Source organism: Leptonychotes weddellii, chromosome 1, assembly GCF_054177405.1.
Source record: "Leptonychotes weddellii isolate Sample4059 chromosome 1, ASM5417740v2, whole genome shotgun sequence".
NCBI classification, from domain to species: Eukaryota; Metazoa; Chordata; class Mammalia; order Carnivora; family Phocidae; genus Leptonychotes; species Leptonychotes weddellii.
The window spans coordinates 68,522,154-68,549,650 of NC_138369.1; the positions used below are offsets into that span (position 1 = coordinate 68,522,154).

Below are 27,497 nucleotides of genomic sequence, written 5' to 3' on the forward strand. Positions count from 1 at the left end.
CTTTTTTTTCTTTTTTTTTTTTTTAAGATTTTATTTATTTACTTCACAGAGAGAAACACAGCACAAGCAGGGGGAGTGGGAGAGAGAGAAGCAGGCTTCCCGCCAAGCAGGTAGCCCCATGCGGGGCTCAATCCCAGGACTCTGGGATCATGACCTGAGCCTAAGACAGATGCTTAACCACTGAGCCACCCAGGCGCCCCCAACTTTTTCTTTTAATGAAATATAGTTAACATACATTATTGTATTAGTTTCAGGCTACAACAGTGATTTGACACCTATATACATTACAAAATGCACAATAAGTATAGTTACCATCTGTCACCATACAAAATTATTACATTATTGACTTTATTCTCTATGCTGTACTTTTCAAACCAGGGACTTGAGTATATAACTACAAATTTGTATCTCTTAATCCCCTTTACCTATTTCACCGATGCCCCCCACAGGTCTCCCCTCTGGCAAACACCAATGTTTTGTTTTTATGATCTGTTTCTTTTTGTTAATTTGTTTTTTAAATTTCACACATATATGTGAAATCATATGGTATTTTTCTCTGACACACTTCACTTAGCATAATACACTCGAGGTCTATCCATGTTGTCAGAAAAGGCAAGATTTCCTCTTTTTTTAAGGCTGAGTAATATTCTATTATATATATACACCACTTTTTCATTATCTATTCATCTATCGATAAACACGTTGTTCCCACATCTTGGTTATTGAAATAATGCTGCAATAAACATAGGGGTTCATGTATCTTGAGGCCTGTATCACTATAAACTTACAACAGTTTTTGCTGCATCCCAAAGGTTTTTTGAACTGCTGTGTTTCCGTCTTCATTTGCCTCCAGGTATTTTTTTATTTCCTCTTTGATTTCTTTGTTGGCCTACCAGCTCTTTAGTAGCATGTTGTTTAGTCTCCATGTGTTTGTATTTTTTCGTTTTTTCTTCTTGTAACTGATTTCTATTTTCATATCGTTGCCATTAGAAAAGATGCTTGATAGGATTTCAATCTTCTTAAATTTATCAGTACCTGTTTTGTGGCCTAACATCTGATCTATCCTAGAGAATGTTCCATGTGCACTTGAAAAGAATGTGTATTCTGCTGTATTTGGGTGGAATGTTCTGTACATATCTATTAAATCCACCTGGTCAAATGTGTCATCCAAAGCAATTGTTTCCTTATTGATTTTCTGTCTGGATGTTCTATTCATTCATGTAAGTTGGGTGTTAACGTCACCTACTATTATTGTTTTACTGCCAATTTCTCCTTTTATGTCTGTTAAGAATTTGTTCTATATATTTAAGGTGTTCCTAAGTTGGGTGCATATTTACATTATATGTTCTTATTGGATTGATCCCTTTATCATTATGTAATACCTTGTCTCTTTTTACAGTATTTGTTTTAAAGGTTTTTTGGCCTTATACAAGTTTCTCTACCCTTTTTTTTCACTTTCTTTTACATGAAATATCTTTTCCCACCTCTTCAATCTGTCTGTGTCTCTAGATCTGAAGTGCATCTCCTGCAGACTGCGTCCAGACCAAGATTTTTTTTAATCCATTCAGTCACCCTGTGTCTTTTGAATGAAGCACTTACTCCATTTACATTTAAAGTAAATATTGACAGGTAGGTCTTTACTGCCCTTAGGTTAATTATTTTATGGTTGTTTGTATAAGATCTTCTCTGTTCCTTTCTTCTTCTCTCGCTCTCTTTCCTTGTGATTTGATGAGTTTTCTTAATGTTATGCTTGGATTCCTTTCTCTTTATTTTTTGTGTATCTATTATAGGATTTTGGTTACCAGGAGGTTCATATATAACATCCCATGTATATAGCAGTCTATATTAAGTTGGTGGTTGCTTAAGTTCAAACACATTCTAAAAGCACTAGATTTTTACTACCCCCTCCACATCTTTTGTGTATATTGTCATATTTTACATCTTTTATTTTGTGTATCCCCTTAAATTTTTGTTGATTTTACTACTTTTGTCCTTTAACCTTCATACTAACTTTATAAGTGATTGTATAAGTGATACCTTTACTATATGTTTACTATAATTACCAGTGAAATTTATCCTTTCATAATTTCCTTACTTCTAGTTATGGCCTTTTCTGCTTAAAGAAGTCCCTTATATATTTCTTGTAAGTTTAGGTTATGTTGTTGTTGTAGTTTAAATTTAGTGGTGATGAACTCCTTTAATTTTTGCCAGAAACTCTCTTTCCTTCAATTCTGAATGATATCCTTTCTGGGTAGAGTATTCCTGGTTGTAGATTTTTTCCTTTCACTTTAGAATATATCATGTCACTCCATTCTGGCCTGCAAAGTTTTTGTAAAAAAAAAAAACTGACAGCCTTATTGGGTTTCCTTTATACCTAAGTACTTGCTTTTCTCTTGCTGCATTTAAGATTCTCTCATTATCTTTAATTTTTGATGTTTTAGTTTTCACATGTCTTGTTGTAGGCCTTCTTTGGTTCATCTTATTTAGAGCTCTCTGTGCTTTCTGGACCTGCATGCCTGCTTCCCTCTCCAGGTTAGCTAAGTTTTCAGCTATTATTTCTTCAAATAAGTTTTCTACCTCTTTCTCTGTCTCTTCTCCCTCTGAGGCCCCTATAATGTAAATGTTAGTATGCTGATGTTGTCCCAAAAGCCCCTTAACCTATCCTCAAAATTTTCATTATTTCTTCTTTTTTGCTGTTCAGCTTGGGTGCTTCCCACTACCCTGTCTTCCAGATTTCTGATCTGTTCTTTTTTTATTTTTTTTAAAGATTTTATTTATTTATTTGACAGAGAGAGAGACAGGAAGAGAGGGAATACAAGCTGGGGGAGTGGGAGAGGGAGAAGCAGGCTTCCCACTGAGCAGGGAGCCTGATGTGGGGCTCGATCCCAGGACCCTGGGATCATGACCTGAGCGAAGGCAGACGCTTAACAACTGAGCCATCCAGGCGCCCCTGCTGATCTGTTCTTTTGCATGCTCTAATCTGCTGTTGATTTCCTCTAGTGTATTTCTCATTTTAGTTACTGTATTCTTCAGCTTTGATTTTTTATATATATATATATTTTTTTTTTCTCTGAGTTTATCCACTCTTCTCTCAAGTCTGGTAAGCAACTTTATGACCATTACTTTGAACTCTTTTTCAGGTAGATTGCTTTCCTCTCTTTCACTTATGTACTGTTTTTTCATTTGGAACATATTCCTCTGTCTCACTTTGACTCTCTGTTTCTATATATTAGGTAGGTCAGCTACATCTCCTGATCTTAAAAGTAAGGTGTTATACGCAAACAATGAATCATGGAACGCTACATCAAAAAAAAAATTTAATTAATTAAAAAAAATAAAATTAAAAAAAAAAAGTAGTAGCTCTGTGTAGAAGGTGTCCTATGGTGCTCACGAGCACAATCTCCCCCTTGTCACCAGAACCAGGCACTCCAGGGTATCCCCTGTGTGGTCTGCATCACACCCTCCTGTTCTGATTGTGCTGTGACTGCCATGGGCACTTGGTGGGGTGGGGTGGGGTGGCCCTCAGCCTGGCTGTCTGCAATGACCAGCCAAAACTGTTATGGGTGCCTTGGTGAGCAGGCACGGCTGGCTGAGAGGTCCAGCTATAGCTGCTGCACACATGATGGCCTGTAGGGCCAGCCCCCAGTGCAGGAGCTGAGGCATGCTGGAGCATGGTGCTGGCTCCCCCACCACCCTAGGCAGGAGTTGGTTTGGAGGGGTGCCAGTCCTAGCTGGAACCACCCACCAGGTGTGGCAGGGTAGTATTTGCTTTGAGGGGATATCAATCCCCATGGAGGCCACCTGCCAGCTGAGCTGCTTTGGTGGTGTGTCCGCTGTGACAGAAGGGCTGGGTGGGACACATCTGCAGGGGAACACCAGGGTGGGGCGAGCAGTGCCAGCAAGATAGATGGAGATTGTCAGAACTAACCCCAACAGTGTCCAGGCAGCTAGGATGAAGGAAGGCAAGAAAAATAGCACCTGCCAGCACTTCTGTTCCTAGGGAAAGCTCCTACAGATCCTTGCACCTCTAGCAAACACACAAAAATTAGTAAATCTCCTTCACATATAACCCAGGCACTTTTCAAACTATTTCTGAGCTGGGTCTCCACTAAGGGATATAGGGCACCGGCCCTTTAAGTCTTGGTTTCCTACAGCCCTCCAGCTATCCTGGGGTTAAGTCACTGAATTTTAAAGCGAGACATTATGAGGGCTCATCTTGCCAATGCAGATCCCTAGGGCCAGGGGTACCTGATGTGGGGCTTGATCCCTGACCATCTCAGGGAGGACCTCCAAGAGTCCCTGTGATATCCCTCCCACTTTGTGGGTCACCACAGTGGGGGTCTGGCCCCCAAACACATCTCTGCTTCTTCTACCGTTCTCAGTGTGGCTTCCACTTTATGTCTTTAGCTGTGGAAGATCTGTTCTGCTGGTCTTCAGGTCTTCTGCAGAACGAGGTGCATTACATATAACTTGCCTCATGGTGTATCTGCGGGAGGAGGTGAGCTCAGGATCCTCCTACTCTGCCATTGCCCTGCTCTCTAATATCAACTCTTCTTTAAGTTGCCAAGTCTGAGTGCTTTTAAAATTAGAGAGAGGATGCTTTTTAACTTTCTGACAAATTTAAGAAATAGGATCATTATTTAAATGTAAAGGTATGATTTATTGCCCAACTATTGCCAAAAAGGGTATCAGCAGCTTATAAGAGACCTTACACAATTAGACCATTAAAATATAAAAATGAACAGTAAACCCAGAGCACAATGGTCCTTTACCTTAGAGGCAAAGGGTGGAGGTCACTAAAAATTTGGTAAAAGCCAAAGATCCTTCCCCAGATTGCCACGTGCACATAAACTATCATTTTACCTATCATTTCAGAGGGTGAAGCTGATACATTGAGAATGGATTAAAAACTCCTGCCCCAGAGAACTAGAAAAGAAATTATCCATTCAAAAGCCGATGCTAATAAAGTTACTATAATTAAAATGAAATATAACTCCAAACTTCCTTGCAGCCAAAGCAAATAAAAAGCACAATGGGCTAAATAATTCTCAATGGCTAATAGAAGGAAGTGTGCCAGATCATAAGGAAACTTTTTTTTTTTAAGATTTTATTTATTTATTTGAGAGAGAGAATGAGATAGAGAGCATGAGAGGGGGGAAGGTCAGAGAGAGAGGCAGACTCCCTGCTGAGCAGGGAGCCCGACGTGGGACTCGATCCCGGGACTCCAGGATCATGACCTGAGCCAAAGGCAGTCGCTTAATCAACTGAGCCACCCAGGCGCCCCATAAGGAAACTTTTGTCTGAAACTAAATCCTTAAAGAATTTGTCATATGAATTCTTATAAAGGGAACACTGAACATTATATAAGACAATGTATTTAAAAATATTATAGATGAAGAAATATTTTTCATATAACTGCATCTTATAAAGACTGATAAAACATGAGGGAATGATACAGGTTTCCTCCATTATCTAAAAGCAGAGCATTCCTATGAAAACTTTTGCAAGCTGAAATGGTGTAAAGAGCAATTACCATTAATTTATATAGAAAAATTGTTGAGTGTTCCTAGACCCCCCCAAAAAAACCTCTCCTAGGCTTTTCTGATACCTTATGACACATCTTGCTAACAGATGCACAAAATAAATTGAAATAAAACACAGATACTCACAGACACAGCTGGAAGCTATGGCAACTTGATACTGAGTATAGTTCTCCGGGAAGGCGTTTGGTGGTGCATCTATCACTACTTGGGGTACATGCTGCCTCTATAAGGGCTCCATGCCAAACAAACACTGAAGGCCATTTTTGCTTTTCACCTTTTTTCATAAAAGCAAAAATCCTATTCAGGTTTCTGTTAGTGAAAACAGGTACTTACGTAGGTCTTTCATAAAAGTGAAGTGGCATAATGCAAACTTTCAAATGGTGGGGAGGATACCTGTACTAAAATATAGGACTAACTAGTTTTCTGATGATCTAATCTGATATAAGGTTAGAAATGAGGTTATGCCCATTCTCCAATTTCATGCTTATAACAGCCTCTGGTAAAAATGAGAAAATTTTGGTGACCTAGTCTCAGAATCCTCAAAGCAGCAACTTTCCATAAACTGGAATGGGCATGTGAAACCTTTATATGTGACACAAGAATTTAAGAGAGAATCAAGAATCAGAATGGAGGGGCGCCTGGGTGGCTCAGTTGGTTAAGCGACTGCCTTCGGCTCAGGTCATGATCCTGGAGTCCCTGGATCGAGTCCTGCATCGGGCTCCCTGCTCGGCGAGGAGCCTGCTTCTCCCTCTAACCCTCCCCCCTCTCATGTACTCTCTCTCTCTCATTCTCGCTCTCTCAAATAAATAAATAAATCTTTAAAAAAAAAAAAGAATCAGAATGGAAGCAGGTTATGAGTATAGGAAATGGAGCCAGTCTGAATTTGAATCCTGACTCATCTACTTTAATAGCTGTGTGCCTTTTTAATTGTGACTATAATGCAGGTTCTCATCTGCAAGGTTGTCATAACAACAGTCCTTACTCTCAAAAGAGCTGTTGAGAATCAAATGAGTTTATATAAAGCACCTAGAACAGTGTTTATTGACCCACCTACAATTGTGGAGATTAAATTAGCATTAAACAGGGTCTGACATGTAATTTATTAGCTACTAGGCAATCCCTCAAGAATGTATATTTTTAAAACTTTAGGTTAATATTAAAGCCTTTTTAACTACCAGATTTAATTAAAATGACCAGCTTTTTACTTAATGTAGATACTTATTATCAAGATCACTAGAATCCCTCATCTTGGCTAATTTACCTACAACTATCTTAAATCAATTCCTTGCCTCCCATTTGTTCTATGTGGCCAAAATTTTAAGAAGTTGGAAAATACATTATGCATTTTATAGAAAACTGGTTGATTAAAGAATTATTTCTCTATACCTATCTTACTGAATGTTCAGTATTTTTTTTTTTTTAAGATTATTTGAGAGAGAGAGAGCAGGGAGAGGAGCAAAGGGAAAGGGAGAGAGAAACTCAAGCTGACACAACACAGAGCACAGAGCCTGACATGGAGCTTGATCCCACAACCCTGAGATGCTTAACCAACAGCTCCATCCAGGCGTCCCTGAATGTTCAGTATTTTTCAAAGCCATTTGTTCTCAAATGTTTCCATTTGCTTCAGCTCTGTTGATCTAGTTAATCTTTAATTCATGTGAAAGTAAAGCAATGTCACATCTTACTCCAGAATTAGGTTCTAAAGTCATTATAAAAGGCAAAAATTGCACAGTCAAAATTAAAATTACCTCTGAATACCTCTCAAGTCAGCCTATAAAGCATTATTGTTCAGTAAGGCCAAAACAGCCGGTTTTCCTCTAGCACTGTTCAGATACCTATCCATTCAGCTGAATACTAGATGAAGTAGCTGATCCATGCAAGAAAGACCAGACACAATCAAGAACTGAAAGAACAATTTCCAACTCTCACTGAGAAACACACATTCATGATCAGAAAGACAGGAATGGCTGAATAACTCCCCTATACTCTTTAAACTTTATTTCTCCCAGGCATGTTCCCTTCCTTCTGTAAGGGACATTAAGTATACATAGTTGAATTACAGAAGTTAAAACAAAATGCAATGCATGTGAGATAATGTTTGCACTAAAAATTCTAAAAGTGGTTCTGATGCCATGCAACTTCAATGTTTATGTCTTACATATTAACTGTATAATGTGACACAATCTTTTCTGAGATTTCCATATGTAAGGTGATCAGAAGATGTTTTTGTGCTGAATGCTCTAAATTTTTAATATTCCATTTAGCTGGCAGAACTCATATTCTGTGGAACAATTTGAAAGTTCACCTGTCCCCCTTAATTCCTTCTATCAGGGATTATACTAGGGAATTAAGTTGTAGTCTTAGAGAAATTCCTTTCCCATCTATAAAATAAAGAGGAACACCAGTGAGGATATGGGGTAATATGAGTATTCCCATATTCAAAAAGATTCAGATGTCTGTCATTAAGGCAATCAGCTGATGGAAGCATCTACAGAAATGTGTGAAGCTGGGGTGCATCAGGCCAATCAATAATTGCTCTTTTGATAAAAAAAAAAATGTATTCAACTACAAAAAAAAAAAGGCAACACGGTCTATACTTCTGCAATAAAGAGAAATGAGGATAAAAAGTATTAGAACTGGGAACTGGAGGCAAAAATATACTTGCTTGGCATTTGCAATGGATTCTACTAAAGCTTTATGTTAATCAAAATTTTTACATGGCAATACTGTCCTTTTAAAATAAAACACTAAGATTTTTACAACTTAGAGTTGCTATTTGGTAAAAGACAAAAAACCAAAATAAACTTACAAGTGACTTTTTACAAGTTATTGTTTCTCTTTAGTAAAAGGGGGAGGGAAGGAAGGAGTAAATGTCAGTAGAATTATTTTATAAATTAATTTCTGGCGGAGATGTGCAGTTAGAAGAGCCTTTGCAAATAAGCCTCTAAATTCACCTTCAACAAAATCCCTTTTCAATACTCTATGAAAGAATTCTTCTTTAGGCCCAAATATCTCTGCTTAAAAAATTATATATTTATTGATATAAGTTATATGTAACCAAATTATATTCTGATTTAAGTATGAGATAATAAAGAATTAGATATTACAGTAACAGAACAATAATACAAAGCCAGTCAAGTTTCATAATATTTCAGCAAATAAATTATTTTACTTTTTATATTCTTTGGGAACTGGCTTTTTGAAAAACGGAAGAAAGAATAAAGAGTCTAGAAGGTCTCCTCTGTGGTTATTTTTCACTTAATAAGTAGTGACTTGGGGCACCTGGGTGGCTCAGTTGGTTAAGCGTCGGCCTTCAGCTCAGGTCATGATTCCCAAGTTGCGGGATCCAGCCCCGCATCGGGCTCCTCCTTCTCCCTCTGCCCTTCCCCCACTGTTCTCTCTTTCTCTTTCTCTCTCTCTCATATACATAAAATCTTAAAAAAAATAAATAACTCTTAAAAAGCAAAAAAAAACAACAAAAATAAATAAATAAATAAATAAGTAGTGACTCAATGCCTAGTAAGTGCCAGGCAATGATCCAGGTGCTTTGTTATGCACTCTCACGTAATTCTTGGGGAAGACACACATATACCACTATGGCTTAAAAAGAAGAAAACATTTAATAAAATGTTTCATTTTAATTGATTATAACCAGGTAATCTTTGCTCCAAATTGACTTTATGGCCTATTTTCAACAACTTGTGGGTAGACATTTACCTGAAGCTTCTTGCTCCTCCTTTTGAAATCTGCCTTTTATTTATCCATTCATCCATTCATTTAACTATAATCGCCCAACCATGCATATAACATTTGGGGAGTAGAATGAAAGATGTACCTATGTAAATATGCAAAGACAGTTCCTGAATTTAAAGAGGCAAGGTTTTTCCTCACTTTAGAAAGGTCAAGAAAGAACAAAACCAATTATTTTTTTTTAAAGATTTTATTTATTTATTTGACAGAGAGAGACACAGCGAGAGAAGGAACACAAGCAGGGAGAGTGGGAGAGGGAGAAGCAGGCTTCCCAAGGAACAGGGAGCCTGATGTGGGGCTCGATCCCAGGACCCTGGGATCATGACATGAGCTGAAGGCAGACGTTTAACCGTTTAAACGACTGAGCCACCCAGGTGCCCAGAACAAAACCAATTATATGGTAGTCTAATGAAAGGTTTAAGGTGCTTAGATAACAGATATGAAAGTGTCCTTTAAAACAGTAAAACCCCCGGGCGCCTGGGTGGCTCAGTTGGTTAAGCGACTGCCTTGGGCTCAGGTCATGATCCCGGAGTCCCGGGATCGAGTCCCGCATCTGGCTCCCTGCTCGGCAGGGAGTCTGCTTCTCCCTCTGACCCTCCCCCCTCTCATGTGCTCTCTCTCTCAAATAAATAAATAAATAATCTTAAAAAAAAAAAAACAAAACAGTAAAACCCCCTTCTAATGTAATACATAATTACTAAACAAAATTGCTTGATTACTCTGATGACTTAAATAATTCATGTTATTATGATGAATATCAAGAGTCCCCTGCTAACCTGAATTGGTACATTTAAGAAACACCTAAGGCCTGTAATACTTTTTTTTTTTTTTGATAATTTTTGTTGTAGCATTTAAAGATATTCAATACTCTGTGCCAATTTAGTCAAGTTTCAAAAAATTATATCCTTCGAAGCTTTCCAGTCATTTATTATGATTTAGTAAAAAGAAAATGGGATTTAAAGGGTTTAGGGAGGGGCGCATGGGTGGCATAGTTAAGCAGTTGCTTTTGGCTCAGGTCATATCAGGTCATGATCTCAGGGTCCTGGGATGGAGCCCCATGTCAGGCTCCCTCTCAGAGGGGAGTCTGCTTCTCCCTATTCCTCTGCCCCTCCACCCCGCTCGTGCGCTCTCTCTCAAATAAATAAAATTTTAAAAAATAAATAAAAATAAAGAGTTTAGGGATTTAGGGTTTGAGGTTTAGCTTTATGTGACCTTCAACAATGTAAACTCTTTGAGATTCAGTCTCCCCATCTGTACAATGAAGGTGATACCTACCTGGAAAAGATGTTGTGAAGATTAAATAAATAAGAATATGACAATATTCAGCAAAATGTCTATCATATATGAGAACACAATATTTCCTTTTTACCTTCTTTCAAACAATGTATAACCTATTTATCAGTTACATATCCATATCCTCCTTTACCAGACAATAAATCGTCTTTGGGTTTTTTCCTTTTCATTTATGACCCTCCACTTTTATGTAAACTAACTGTAATCTCCATATTTTCACTATCTTCTCCCCTTTTTGTGTGTCCCCAAAGTGCCTGAAACACTGGGTAAGCACTTTTTCTAGACCACAATAAATAGGTCCAAAGGGTATTTTCACTTACAAATTTATTTATATAAAAGGAAAACAAGGAGTAGTATCTGAAATAGGACTTTCCCAGAAAATGTGGAATGGACAAAGCCTGCACAGTACTGGCCCTACTGCAAATTTTTATTCTTTTATTCTGTTATTAATTATTCAAATGTATCATTTTTCTTTATGTCTAATTCGGCAAAATCAGAAACAAAAAAAAATGTACCTTAAAGTAAATTTTCATTACCTTGCTAACATTATTTAGTTGTACGAAAGAGCTCAAAGTCTTTCAGAACCAAAGTATCCGTATACAATCATTTCTCCAAGTGGAATCTCTGTTATTTTCTTATAATAGTGCAATAGAAATGGCAATTAAACTTAGGCATTTTGGGGGCGCCTGGGTGGCTCAGTTGGTTAAGAGTCTGCCTTCGGCTCAGGTCATGATCCTAGGGTCCTGGGATCGAGTCCCACATCGGGCTCCCTGCTCAGCGAGGAGCGTGCTTCTCCATCTGCCTCTCCCCCTGCTTGTGCTCACTCTTTCTCTGTGTCAAATAAATAAAAATCTTTTAAAAAAATTTTTTTTAAAAATTAGGCATTTTAGTTCCTATTATCTGAAAAATGTAAGCATGCGCTTACAAATTCAAGAACTACCCATTGAAAGCACTGTTACCATTGGCCTGCCTCACACACTGCTATGTTATTTACTAATCTTCTCTATATGTTTTCCTCTTGGAAGCATTGTTCTAGTACTCAGCTATAATAAACAAACCTTGTATAGTTAATTATGCTGCTGCACAAACAATAAAAAGTTGGCCCTCTTCCACGCTGACTGTAAAAATCTTCATTAAGGAGGCTAATGAACACTAATACTGAAAAGTCCACTGCACAGAGATATGTAACTTATTGAAAGGAAATTATATTAGAAAATATACAGAAAGCTAGACACTAATCAGTCTTTATATACAAATAAATTATGCAAATATAAATTTGTTAACATATGTTGACAATTACTAAGGATCATTGAATCTTTCTTGGTTAAAATTTCTGCACAAGGCATATTTATCTTCAAAGTTTCTATGTTAAAAAAAAAACTTAAGCATGTTTAAAATGTCTCCCATGTAACAATTCACTTTTTTTTTCCATTTAAAACTCAGGGTATATGTTTTTTCTATCTATTAAAGTCTCCCTTAATAGATACAAAAAGAGATTAAATGCTGCAGAGGTTTAAGGAAAAAAAAAAACCCTCTTTAGTTGGAGGAGGGAAAAATAATTAGGGATGTCACTGACACACAGGGGCAGCTAAAATATCAAGTGAAAATGAATGAATATGCAGGTTAAAAAAATCCTGAAACAATATAATTTTCATATAAAAGGTGAAATATCGGGACGCCTGGGTGTCTCATTCAGTTATGTGTCAGACTCTTGATTCGGCTCAGGTCATGACCAGGGTCTTGAGATAGAGCCCTGCGTCGGTGCTTACGGCTAGGTGCTCAGTGCTGAGTTGGCTTGAGATACTCTCTCTCAGGCCTGCCCTGACTTGGGCTCTCTCAATCAATAAAACATTTTTTAATGTAAATATTCTCTAAATTGGCATTAGGTGGAACAAAATTTGCTATACCGTTTTTAAGAATTTTAAAGAGGACTATTTGGTGAAAAAAAAAATTCATTATTAAAGCCCTAAGGTGAAGAAAAAGAAATACTAATTGTAGACAACTGATTTTAAAATTTTAAAATATCACAGAGCTATTCAGAAGTTCAATCTAACCAATGCTTGAAAAAATGCTGTGAATTTGCCAAAATGATTATGCCTAAACTGATGACAGAATAATTTTTTGCTGTGCCACAAAATGGTATTATTTTGAACGTTAAATAAATTATTCTCCTAAAGCCATAATGTCAAAATGAGCATATGATGCTTTTCAGAGAAAATTCAGATTATCAAATATGAAATAAAAAGTCAGAGAAAAGCTGTGGGAGGGGGGTCAAACATGCAGGGTAAAGGGCCCAATATTTGAAGTCTGATAGGAAATCTGAGGCTCAGAGATTGAATAAACATATTCAGAAAAATGACACTGTAATACCTACCATTACAGAACTGCTGGGAGCCTAAAAAGATGAAGCATGAGACCTGATACAAAATAAGCACTCAACAAAGGATGATATTTTAAAACTATCCATATTACTGTCTCTAGAACAACAAAGAATTTTGTTCACCAAAAACCAAACAACTAGGAGAGTGTTCTTTGAAGGTTTTCTTTGCAGTTCCCTTTGTTTAAACTTCAATAGTTATTTGATCTTCCTCATATTTCTATTCGGTGATAACTATTTTCAAGCAGAGCAGTTATGGCAAGTTATAAGAAACTTGGAGGTTTTAATTGCTTTTATTAACCAATTTATTAACGTAATAACACTTTAATGGCAATAATTCAATTTTTCTCAGAAAGATCTGCAAGTTAGTAGAATGTACTGCTTCACTCTTCAATATAATTAACCTTGATATCCACCTGCAAAGTGCTCCATATTGTCAACAGAATAAAATGACCACCTTCTAAATCATAAAGAATCTAGTAAAATGGTGAAGGCTGTCATCCTGTGACATTTGTATTCACAAGCAAAGACTGTAGAAACAATTTAAAACACATTTCCATAAACTCAACAAATAGTCTTTCTGTTCAAATGTACATCTGGCTTGGTGGGCTGCTCAAGACTGTACTTGAAAATACAAGGTAAAAGGATGTTGTTACTCTAACCTCACCTGAAGAATAAAGCTTGATGTAGACTAAGGCTCTACAACAAATCTTTATTTGTATGAGAATAATATCCAATCATATTTTTTAAAAAACAGTTTTAAAAACCATCAGACTGGGCGCCTGGGTGGCTCAGTTGGTTAAGTGACTGCCTTCAGCTCAGGTCATGATCCTGGAGTCCCTGGATCGAGTTCCGCATCGGGCTCCTTGCTCTGCAGGGAGTCTGCTTCTCCCTCTGACCCTCCCCCCTCTCATGCTCTCTCTCATTCTCTCTCTCAAATAAATAAAATCTTTATAAAAAAAATAAAATAAAAACCATCAGACTTGGGGAGAGGCATGAATGAAAGAGAAAATGAGGGAGGCTTAAAGAGTACTAGTAATGTCCTGCTGTCAATAAAGTGCAATATATTAAACACTTAGATTATCAGTGCCTTTAGGATACCAACAATCTAATGGGAGAGAATAGACAATACACAAAATCATAAGTAAATGTTAGGTGGTTAGTCCTGTGGGAAGAGAGGAAAAATGATTGACGTGCTGAGGTAGGGTGGTCAGAGTAGGCTCACTGAGGTGACATTTCAGGTCAGGGACTAAGTCATGCAGCTACTCAAAGGAAGAGCAATCCAAGCAGAGGAAATCGCCACTACAGAGACCCTGAGGTGAAAATGTCTGGTATGTTAGCAGAATAGGAAAAGAGCCCAATGTAGCAGGAGCAGAATAATCAAGAGAATATGAGTTGAGGTCAGGGAGATAAAGAGGGACCTGATCACTTGCTGTTTCAGAGGTCATTATAATGGGAATCCAAGGAGTAATACGAACTGACTTTCATTTTAAAAGGATCATTCTGTCATATTAAGAAAAGACTATAGAGAAGGAAGGACAGAAGCAGGAATACCCACTGGGAAGCTGTGGCAATTCATTCAGGCAAGAAATGAAGATGGCTTGGACCAGAATAGTAACAATGGAGGAAGTGAGAAGTGGTTAGCCTCTATGCATATTCTGAAGGTAGGTTAAAAGGCTTCGCTGATAAAATGGATATAGAGTGAGAGAGAAAGAAAGGAATCAAGGATGACCCCAAGATCTTGAGCCTAAATGGAGAGATGAATTTACTATTAACTGAACAGTAAAGACTGTGGATGAAGTAGATTTGTTAGAGGGAACAAGGAGTTCAGTTTTGGATTTGTTACTTGTGAGGTGTCAATTAAATATTCAAATAGAATGTTCACGAGGCAGCTGAACATATTTCAATAATAGGGTTTAATTTACAGACAGCTAATCAAAAATACAATTTAAACAATAAAATTAAATCTTAACTGTTAATATCTACTTGACAAATCAATATAATAAATTTTTACTATTATTAATCTTCATTTAATACATCTATATAGGGGCTCCTGGGTGGCTCAGCCAGTTAAGCATCTGCCTTCGGCTCAGGTCATGATGCCAGGGTCCTGGGATTGAGCCCCACTTCCGGCTCCCTGCTTGGCGGGGAGCCTGCCTCTCGCTCTGCCCCTCCCCCCTGTTCGTGCTTTTCTCTCTCTCTCTCAAATAAGTAAAAATCTTTAAAAAAAATAATACATCTATATAATGCTCCATCATTTAAAGGTCATAAAACTCTACAAAAAAACTCACTAAATACTAAGATACTCCAACAGAATTATAATTCCATCCAATAGTCAGTTAAAAGTGAATATGGGCAAACATAAAATACTTAGGCTAGCCAGTAAGCTTAATTAATCACAGCTTAACAACACAGAGGGCTTAACTCACCCCTATAGCAAATGTGTAATGCTTAGAGGTGAAAATGCCAAAAGATTCTGTCAAATTCCATCTGTAGCTTTCACTGCAGACATAGTAAACCCTGCGGGTTCATAATAGCATTGTAAATATTGTATTGTGCACCACAAAAACAAAATATTTAATGACAGGTTTTCTCTCTAAACAAAATAATGGGATCATTACCATTTATTAAGGATAACATGGTAAAACTGGAACAGAGTATTTACAGTTAATGTTAGCACACTGCTATGCAGCTACACACTGCCATATACCAAATATTACCCAAGTCAGCTGTTTACCTAGGAAGATTTTTTAAAAATTTTTACTTGGCTACTGTATGAGCACAGCTTTAAAAAAAATTAATTAAGCCCTAAAAAACTGCTAAGCCAAATAATTAAAACTTAGATAAACAAGTGAAATGAGTGAGGTAAGACTGTCAATGGAATAAATAAAAAATGTGAATTACCAATTAATGAAATGTGAATGTTCAGACAATTATCCTAACTTTAAGTATTAATAAGGTATGTAGGGAAATTACTGAGATGCCTACTTTCCCAGCCAATAATATTTCCAAATTCAACTGGCTGCTCCATAATAAACAAAAACTATAACAAAGGACAAGGCTGGCATCATGGATCAAGAGCCCTACATACCTCAAAAAATGCAAATTGGAAAGAAATGGAAATTATACTTTAAAAGAAGAATAAAGTAAAAATTGTACTAGTCAAAAGTTGAGTATGATACTCTGCTTTCCAAACCCTTTTCAAAGAGCTTATTCTGCAATTCTATACATTAAAAGAATATAACTTTCCTTAATATTCAAAATCCCATTATCATCAGTCAAAAGATGAAATACCAGTATACAGTTTAGAACCTATTCTGCTTTATCACTCAATAACTTAGTACAGTGGCAGTCTTACAGATAGTCAATGTTTGCTAAATCTGAATTTCTTCTGATCTCATCCCTCTCACTCTTATTTCACCTTCCTTCTTTCATGGGATCTCTTAAACCTCCCCACACCGCACTCAATTTATTTGACTAGCATTTTTTATTATAAAACTGTTTTAATTTTGCTAAGTGAAAGGAGCCAGACAAAAAGGCCACACCTTGTTTGATTCCATTTATATGAAATGTCCAGAATAGGCACATCAATGGAGACACAAAGTCAATCAGTAGTTGTCAGGATCTGGTGGTAAAAGAGATTGGGAAATGACTGCTACCAAGTATAGGGTTTCTTCTGGAGTGATGAAAATGCTCTGGAAATAATAGTGGTGATGGTTGCACACCTCTGTAAATATACTAAAACCACTGATTTACACACTTTAAAAGGATCTATTTTATAGTATTTTAATCATATCTCTGAAAGAGGCCTACAGTCTTTTACAGTGCATGAGGTAAAAGCGCTTCCTACACACTTCAATAATTCAATAGTTCTTTATTAATCGCTGTATCAGAGTATCATAAATGAAGTTCAAGATGAGATCCTAAACTAACAAGAAAATGTTAAACTCTTATACTCTGTTTCAGAAACACATTTTAGAAACACATTTTATCTTAAATGATAAAATACAAAATTTGTGAATGTGAAGGGATACATTTCAGGTGTTCAATGAATTCACTCATGCAGAACACTTCATCTTCCAAAAAAAATACAATTGGATAATTTCCTCATCTTACTGAAAATATCTTCTTTTTCCAAGTACTTCATTAATCCTGTGTATTAGCTTTTAAAAACAGTCTTTCCCCCTGATATGGTCTGCCCCTAACAATTTAACATTATGTAACTCCTTATATTTACACTATGCTTTAGCATTCTAGGAGCTTTCATATACATTATCACATTTGATCCTTTTATCATCCTATGAAGTAGGTGGAGTAAATTCAGTAAAGATAAGGGACTTGTTCAGTTTCTCAGTAGATCTTGGGACTAAAATTCAGAGGTTCTGACTCTAATGAAAAGGTCCTCAGCAGGGGCGCATGGGTGGCTCAGTCAGTTAAGTGGCCGATTCTTGATTTTGGCTCAGGTCATGATCTCAGGATCCTCGGATCGAGCCCTGCATAGGGCTCTGTGCTCAGCCAGGAGTCCACTTCAGGATTTTCTCTAACTCCTTCTGCACCCCCCGCCCCCTGCTTTCGCGTTCACGCATTCTGTTTCTCAAATAAATAAATAAATCTTAAAAAAAAAAAAAAGGTGCTCACCAGGTTCTAGTGAATAAGGAAGACTGCTGTATGAATTATCTACTACTTATATCGTACTTCCTTTGTATACCATCTGATATTTTTCTCTAATTATCTAATTGAGTCAGCCTTACTTCAACAATTAAGATTTTTAAGCTCCTAGTCAAGAGGCCATACCTTATACTTAATTCTATGTCCCCATGGCACTGATCACCTATAGATGAATTGACTAAAATATCAAATTATCCATGAACACAAAATATATTCATGGTTGTTGATCTGTATCATCAGAAAAGACAAACTAACCTGGAAAACAATCCCCCCAAAATTTTAATCTTAAAATAATCCTCCCCCAGGAGGATTGTATGAGAGTTTACAATCAAACTTAAGCTCATGTTATGAACAAATAATTAATAAATACATTGTATAAAAATTTTTTTTAGCTTAAGCAGGAGCTCATACCCTTCAAAACTGATTACTCCCTCCTAAACTATTTATGGTGGTAGGCCCTGTTGCAAGACATAAGACCTAAGACAATTTACAGACCTGTGAGAATGAAGCAAAGTACTGAGTGTATTTAATATAAAAAACTAGAGATTACATTTTAAGGAAAAAAGATATTTTAGCTCACAATAAGCACAACCCCAATTAATTAGTTTTGCAAACATGAAAAACTGGGTTAATTTAGTGATAAAATCGTCAATGCAACCTCCTAATGAATTTTCTGTCTTCCTTTTATTGACATTAGCCCATTAGCTGATGAGATTTCTACATACTGGTGAAAATGGAAATCAAGACATACTGACAACAGCAATCTAGGGTCACACACAAGATATTTACGTGTATGCTTAGCTTTTTAAAGAAAAATAATACATTCATAAGTTCTCTGCCTTAGTAACTGCATAAATATATTTGAATGCCTATTATATGCAATATACCATATTGAGAAGATAATAAATTATGTCTGCCATATACCTTCACCATCCTCAAAACAAGTGAAGAAAGTAAATGCATGTAACCCTTATAAATATAGTAATTGCATCAACAACTAACAATTGAGCCCTTGTGCACCAGGCACTACTTTTGAGTGTTTTGCATATGTTAACTCCTAATCCTCACACCAACCTCTGTGATTTTACAGATGAAGAAAGTAAGACACAAAGAAGTTATATAACTAGACGAAAAGGTGTGTGTGCCTCTGTGTGCGTGTGTGTAGATACATCCTAAGACAACACATTAAGAAGTTTATATACACCATGACCAAGTGGGACTTAACCCTGGGATGCAATACTGTTCAACATACTCAAATCAATAAAAGTGACACACTATAGAATGAAAGATAAAAGTCATATGTATATATATGTGTATGTAATCTAGGCAGTCTCTCCAGAAGAAACCACTGTGCAATACTGCCTCTCTAACTCAAAGTAACAGCTGCTGTGGGTACACTGAGAGCAGAGAAAATTACAGGACAGAGGTGATATTTGAGCTAGGCCTTTAAGTCCAAATGATATGGAGAGAAGGCTATGCTTAAGCACATGTGTAGGGAAAGGTTTTCCAAGCCTACTACTTCTCTTTGGCCTTTGCACACGAAGGACACAGGCAGGACTGGTGACAGACAGGTGGTCCATATATCCACAGGAAATGTTTGAGAGCACACTTCAGTCAACCCTGGTTTTAAGAGTAGCCTTTGCTGTTCTCCAAGTATAATATGCCTCATGGCTCTTTCTCCCGGGCAAAAATGAAGAGTGTATGCTGATCACACTTTTGTGTCCTGAGAGATAGGAGCTAGACACACATAAACTGACATGCTCTCGGCAATGAATTCTCTAATGAGAATACACTAGATGAAGAGAAAGAGAATAATGACACACGCACAACTGGTTGTGCTCAGTCCACCGTCATAGTCCACCCGTGAGTTCTCAAAAGTGTTCCTAATTAACCTGGCCCCTGAGCCTGACTGGACATTATTCAGATGGGCAGAACCCTGCTCCCCAAGCCTTCCCTCTTGAGCTCAATTACAGAGTCTGGTTGAATAGGTAATATGAACAATCTTGGAAAATTACAAAAGAAATTACAGTTGACCCTTGAATAATACGGGTTTGAACTGTGCAAGTCCACTTATAACACAAATTTTTTTTCTAGAAATACAGCATTTTGTTTTTTATTTTCTTTTTCTTTTTTTTCTTTTATTTATTTTTGAGAGAGAGAGAATGACAGAGAGAGAGAATGAGAGGGATGAGGGTCAGACGGAGAAGCGGGCTCCCTGCTGCGGAACTCGATCCCGGGACTCCAGGATCATGACCTGAGCCGAAGGCAGTCGCTTAACCAACTGAGCCACCCAGGTGCCCCTTGTTTTTTATTTTCTTAACATTTTCTTTTCTCTAGTTTATTGTAAGAATACAGAATATAATACATATAACAAAAAAATATGTATCAACTGTTTATGCTATCAGTAAGGCTTCTGGTCAACAGTAGGCTATTAGTAAAGTTTGGGGGGAGTCAAAAGTTGTATGCAGAGTTTCAACAGTGGGGGGGCGTTGGGGGGCATTTGATGACCCTAACCCCTGCATTATTCGAGAGTAACTGTGCTCTTGAAATTTCAATGCAACTTGATAATCTTTATTCACTTATTACTGTCCTGGTGAGGAGAGTAAGTAATTACAATCTTATTCCACTTTTTTATTCACTTGAAAATTTCACTCATGATCAATTTCAGACCTACTAAGAACTGAGTCCTCTCCCCTTTCTCCTTGTTTTCCTCCTACTCCCTAGATGAGGAACTCTTTCTGTCTCTTTCCTCTTTATTCGTCTCTAATTGCTATGGTTTCAGAAGGCTTGGTCTTGTGTCTTCTTCTTTTTCTATACCCTTTCATCAAGTTCTGTGGACTTAAGTATCTTTATGATGACAACTTCAAATTGATAGTTTCAGCTCTCCAATGCATTCCTGTCTGGCACCTTCATTTGGATGTCTCACATTTTACAATTAACATATCCAAAACAGAACTCTTTTAAGTAAAAATTACCATGGTATATTTGTAACTCTCATATTTGTAGATACGTATCTTTGCTATATTAAAGACTAAAAAATTACTTTAAATTTTCAGACTAAAATTATCTCTCCCATAAATCAGTAACTCATCTATTTTATTTTTTCTCCATCCCCAGGCAAACAGTTCAAAAGAATATTATAATCTGTGGTTTGATCAACCTTGATAGATGCTTTGCCTAACTAAAGCCAACTCTGTATCTTTTGCTCAGATTAAGTTTAGTACTTTTTTTCATATTCCATGAAGCTTTTATTCCAATCAGGAACTAATCAAATCTATACCAGTCTAAAAACAGTAAAAAGGCCCTCAGTCCACCTCGGGTGGGGACGAAAGTGGGGCAAGGAGAGCATCCAACATGGCACCTCGAGAAAAGGGCTGGGCATTGTCTTGGCAGCAGGACCAAGCAGAAGGAGGCTTGCTGAGTGTAGGGTAGCAAAGGCACTGCCTGGCAGGCTGAGCCTGTCCGCCTGTCCCTACAAAGCAGGCAGAGACCCCAAGGACTACTCATGTGGCCACCTGCCCCAGAAGAAGCCAATACCTAGTCTAGACTCCCTATCAGCAAGACCAAATCTTCACAGTGCTATCGATACATAGTCCCTCAGAAGAGCCAGCTCTGGGCACGGTATTATAGTCACACTGCCCTGGTGACACAGCAGCATCTGCAGATCATGTTGCTCCCACTTCAGACTCTTAATCTTGTCTGCCAAACCACTTCCCACCATGAATCTTCCCCATTTCAGAATAGGCACCACCACTCCCCCAACAGACTCTAACCTGATAATTTCTCCCTTTCCTCTAACATTCCCCCCTTCAACTCTGCCATCTATCTATCAGCTTGTCAATTCTCCTTCAAAAAATACACCTCCAATTTCCCTCGTTCAACTCTTACTGCTACCACCCTAAACCAGATTACCATCCTCTCTTACCTGGATGACTATCAACTATTATACCTTGCTCCTCCAGTCTAACAGCCAGAACACTCTTCGTAACAGCCAAACTCTAGTGGATTTGGCCCCAGCCTCATTTTTCAACCTTATCTTGTGCCACAGTATTCCTCTGCCCACTCCCCACTGCCCTTCAATCCAGCCACACCAGACTACCTCCAGTTCCCTGAACACAAGAGCACACACCTGCTTTAGAGTCTCTGCACATGCAGCTTGGTATGCCAAAAGTCCTGCACATCTTACGTAGTTAGCACCTTTTATTCATTTACTTCTCAGTTTAGATGTCACTTCCTTAGAAAAGCCTTCCAAACCCAAGGTACAAGTAGAACCCTGCTCTAAAACTCATTCCTTGTTTGTTTTCTTCATAGCAATTACTATCTGTATGTCTCTATATCTGTTTCCCCTTTCTGTAAGGCAATTTTGGGTTTTCTTAAAGTACAAGTTCCTGTCTATCTTCACAGGTGAAACATAAACTCCACAAAGGCTGGAGATCCATTTTGTCTTGTTTATAACTGCAACGCCATTATCCAGCACAATGCTGATCACATGATAATTCTGATAAATATTTACTGTGTTTTATTATACCTTTATTTACATATTTGAGGAGGCTACCCTGAATTTAGTACTTCATTTTGTCCATTATAATATATTCAGAATACTATGTGATTCATATTCCATGGTTTTTAAATACTATGTTATTTTCACCTCATTCTACATAGTGACTTACTGATTTTCCATTAATACGGATTAAGAACAGAATAAGTCTGCTACATAAATATTAGAAACTATTTCCAATGCTGCGTTTGGAGTCCATTTTACCTTTCAGGCAAAGCTAACTTACAATCAAGTTCTTTTGGTACTACAATAACAAAAGCCACCCAGAGATAGTCCAAGCCATTTGGATAGTGCCAGAAGTGACTTACACCCACTCAAATTTAGAACAAAGTGCATAAGCATTTGTTTCAGTGTATTAAGAAATCATCCAAGGCAAAATATCTATTATGAGAACTCTAAAAATTTCTAAAGGATCTGACAACAATGAAACAGATAGTAAAAGATAATTACTTTGTCCTCTCATAAAACTTGTCTGTCCCAATGAATGGATAAAGAAGATGTGGTCTACATATACAAAAGAATATTACTCAGCCATCAAAAGGAATGAAATCCTGCCATTTGCAAAGACATGGATGGAACTAGAGGGTATTACGCTAAGAGAAATAAGTCAATCAGAGAAAGACAATTAATCATATGATCTCACTGATATGTGGAATTTAAGAAACAAAACAGAGGAAGAGAGGAAAAAACAAAACAAGATGAAACCAGAGAAGGAGACAAAGACTCTTAATCATAGGAAACAAACTGAGGGTTGCTGCAGGGGAGGGGAGTGGAGGGGTGAGGTAACTGGGTGATGGACATTAAGGAGGGCACATGATATAATAAGCACTGGGTATTATATAAGACTGATGAATCACTGAACTCTACCTCTGAAACTAATAATATATGTTAATTAATTGAATTTAAATTTAAAAAATAAAATAAAAATGAACCTTCTTTAGTCATTAAATCAAGGATACATTGTTAGAATTAAAAATTACTATTACTGGGGCACCTGGGTGGTTCAGTCGTTAAGCGTCTGCCTTCAGCTCAGGTCATGATCCCAGGGTCCTGGGATTGAGCCCCGCATCGGGCTCCCTGAACAGTGGGAAGCCTGCTTCTCCCTCTCCCACTCCCGCGGCTTATGTTTCCTCTCTCACTGTGTCTCTCTGTCAAATAAATAAATAAAATCTTAAAAAAAAAAATTACTATTACTGTATTTCTGTAAGGTAATAAAATATTTCTTTAAAAAAAAAAACTTGTCTGTCCCTTCTCCTACCTCAAATCCCAATTATTGGCAAAGTAGGATCATAACACTGTTTAATATCATTTATAAACCAGGCTGTTGCCAGATATTTACTTAAGTGATACACAAGGGCTTGGCCAGGAAGGGCAAATCTTTAATCTTAGATTGGAGAATACATCAACTCAAAAAGAACTGAGAGAGACTATTCCTATCGTAACAGCCAAACCCTACTCAAGGCGGTTAACTCCCAAGCTCCTACAGTTCTACTTTCCCAGATTCTAGGCCATCTTATCCTGCCGTGGCAGCCTCAGATTAATACCAGTCCCCCTTCTGCAGAACCCCTTACTCACTACTTAGCCACCTGAAATCCAAAAACTGCTCCATTTGCCTGCTAACTTGAGCCTAATACCGAAATGTCAATTGCTGAAAACAATAAGCAGTTTTGCCACTCCTCAGAAACTTTGTCCTAGCTTCAGGCAAGGATTATCCTCCAGCACTTGCAGTTGAATCTGTCACCTTCTTTCAGTTCACCACTTGGATGCAGGTCTCAGCGCATTCTGCTCTGATGCATTAGGCCACAGAATTGTGCCCTACCTACAGACATGACAGTCATCTTTTCATACTATTGGACCAAAGTTTTAAAATAAATGTCTCAATCAGTGGTCATAAATGAAACAGGCAGTCCACATGTATATATAAAGAGCAACGGTAGTTTCTTTAGTGTACTCTGTCATTTGAAATCTTTAAAACTTTGAATTTTCTTTTAATCCTAAGATTTACTATCTCATAGAATAGTTACTTTAGAAAAACACATCCCCAAAAACCCCCAAATTTTCTTCATTAATCCTTTTTCAATTTCTAAGGATGAAAATAATATTTTTCCAGAACCAAAGGGAAGAAGGGGAAACCATGAGGATCCCAGTTTGTTACACAGTTTGATAGTCTTGAAGGTATGTATACTGACCAAATAATTATTCAAGAAATTTGCATTAGACGATTAACTTAATTTTTATTAGAATTTTATTAACAGTAATATTTTTATTTAACTATGTCTGAGAAGTGGTGTTTATGAAACAACATGTAATAATCTGGGACCTATCAAACTAATGGATATTAATTTATGTCCCTAAGCCCCATGCCAGGCTCTTATTTCCTCATGTTCTTCGTATGTTGTCCTTTTTGTATAAATTTAAAAGTTATGAGTAAAGAAGAAAATAAAAGCCTCACTTACTAATTTAGATATGGAACTGATAACAAATAAATAAGCTGCTTTAAATATGTCAATAAACGGTGTAAATCACATACTATATATTCCAAAAGGACAAAAATGAGAGAGAAAATGAGTCACAATCCATAGGTGAAGAGGATAAAGGTGATAAAAATATACTTCATTTGGCTAGGGTCCAGCAGCTGAGAAATACCATTCTAATACTACTTCACATCTGATACCTGAAAATCCCTCTGAAATAAGCAAACAGATTCATTTTTAATTCCTCCAGAGATGAAGCAGGTATTACCTCCTAAAGTCATCCGTTATTTCTCTGGACAGCTCTGATTGAAGATGAAGCCTTTTTATCAAGAAGAAAATGGTTTCCTTCTAATTTAACACAGCAGTGCTAGTTCTACTCCCTATAATCACACAGAGTAAAATTAATCTCTCCCCGATTTTATGGCTCTGAAAACAGTTAAAACACAGCTATGGTGGCCCCCTCACTTCTCCAGACAAAATAACTCCAATACCTTTCCAATGGACTTCATAATCATGGATAAAAATTCTCCATTTTCTTTGTCTGCATTAATTATAACTAAATTTTCTGAGCCCATAAGACATATCCATCCTATCAATGAAATAAGCAACACAATGAACTCTCAGAACTGAATGCTAGTCCCAGCTTTCTCGTTAAACTGCACATGGGAAGTGCCACCTTCTCTCTGGGCTTGAGAGTGCCAGACCATATGCTTTCCAGTTTCAATATATTATGAATCCACCTAAAAACAATAATTTGCAATATTGCTTTTATTTTGTTAAAAAGTTAAAAATAAATATTTACCCAATACTTTATAATATATTCATAAAGACCTTTTACTTAACTATGGGAACTACATGTGATGATCTAAAAATAGCAGTATTTAAAAATCCCTGATACTGAGAATACAATGGTGGCTGGTGGGAAGAAAGGAGAGAAGGGGGACAAGTACTTACATGGTATAATTACATAACCACAAGCACAATTTAAAAAGGTCAAAATTTACCTAAAATGGAAATTAAGCATAAATTTAAGCTTGAGAAGTTCTAGTCTTTCTAGAGCTGTGCTGTGTAATACAATAGTTACTCATCACATATGGCTATCTAAATTTAAATTAAGCAAAATTAGAAGTTCATTTACTAAATGAGATTAGCTACCTTTCAGGTACTAAACAGCCATATATGGCTAGTAGCCACTGTACTGAACAACACAGATACAAAACACTTATATCACAGAAAAAGTTCTACTGGAGCAGTGCTATTCTAGACAGATTCACCTCTATCTATTTTGCAAATGAAAGACCTGCCTAGCAAAGTCTCAAAACAGTTGGCCTCTAAAGTCAGAAACGCCAAAACTGAAATCCTGATTCTGCCACTTACTTATTATGTGACTTTGGACAAGTTACTTAATCCCTCTAAGCCTTTCTTCCCATTTATAAAGCTAACAGATACTAGGTAGTAGATATCTCAAAGTTAGTCATAAAGATGAAAAGAGATAATGCAGGTAAAGCATTCCGCACACAGCCTCAAACACTGGAAGCATTCAATAGTTGTTAGCTCCCTAGTATAATTATTCACATATAGGTACAATGAACATCAACTAAATGCTAGGATTTGAAATACAGAGACTGAAGAGAGCATTCTCACCCAAGTGGGTAAAATAGATAAAATAGTTGTAACATTTTACAACTCAGGAGAACTGAAAACAGTGCGGTGGGTGTAGAAGTGGAAAGTGCTAGATTCTAGTTGGAGGGAACAGCAGGTGCCAAGGCAGGAACCTTGGCTCTGATGTGCGAGCTATGCCTCTTCTTTTGGTCATTTCACATTATTACTAGGCTTCGTCTTCCATACAGGTCAGAGGGGAGAGAGTCTCTACACTCTATGTACTGGAATAGAAAATGAATTTGAGGGGCACCTGGGGGGCTCAGTCATTAAGCAGCTGCCTTCGGCTCGGGTCATGATCCCAGGGTCCTGGGACAGAGTCCCACATTGGGCTCCCTGCTCAGCGGGAAGCCTGCTTCTCCCTCTCCCACTCCCCCTGCTTGTGTTCCCTCTCTGTCTCTCTCTCTGTCAAATAAGTAAGTAAATAAATAAATATCTTATACATATCTTTTTTAAAAAAAAGAAAATGAATTTGAGCTTACAGTTTTGCCTAATTCTATTATACATTTTAGCACAATGTACTGCTTTTACACAAATGGGGATTTAGATATACCTTTAAAGCATCCCAGTAAGTCTCTAAACTATGCAGACATTCTTAATAAAAAATTCTAAATGAACAAAAAAGTCAAAAAACACACTTTGACAACATAAATTTAAAAATCAAATTTTCCATTGTTCTCAAAATAAAATATACCAACAAAATATTTTACTTGTTATTTGCAATAACACTTAGTTGATAAAAGATATTTAAGTTCATGAATATAATAATCACTGTAAAGAAATGCATTGAGTGCACTAAAGAATACAGTTTTCAGGACAACTTAAAAGATAAAACAGCAATGTGAATTAAAATATCACATGTTAGAAAGTAATATGACACCTTCTATCAAAGTGCTTAAGTAATAAATCTGAAATAATAACCAGCTTAAAACTGGGCAAAATAAAATAATTGATAAAATGTTCTGTTCCTTTTATAAATTATAATATAATCCCAATGTGATCATTTAACACATGTTTTTTCAGACACATTCTTGTACTGCTCTTAAAACAGCAAAGAATTTTAAAAAAGGAAACAAAATATCAAAGACAGCAAGTAATGGGCAGTAAATTCACTTTATCACTCAACATTTTTCTTTATTATGAAATAAACATTTTAAAATCTATAGTTAAAGGCA

General features: G+C 37.0%; 1 protein-coding gene and 1 long non-coding RNA gene across 3 annotated transcripts in view; both read right to left on the reverse strand.

Annotated features, from left to right (window-relative positions):
- Positions 1–27,497, reverse strand: part of UBE2E2 (ubiquitin conjugating enzyme E2 E2) — a 351,397-nt gene that overhangs the window by 299,864 nt on the left and 24,036 nt on the right. The gene's annotated exons all lie outside the window — the stretch shown is intronic.
- On the reverse strand, positions 1,912–23,364 carry LOC145722507 (uncharacterized). The gene is made up of 2 exons (XR_014146806.1): positions 9,261–23,364; positions 1,912–5,817 (listed from the first exon to the last, which is right to left on the reverse strand). It is a non-coding gene; the product is annotated as an uncharacterized LOC145722507 (long non-coding RNA).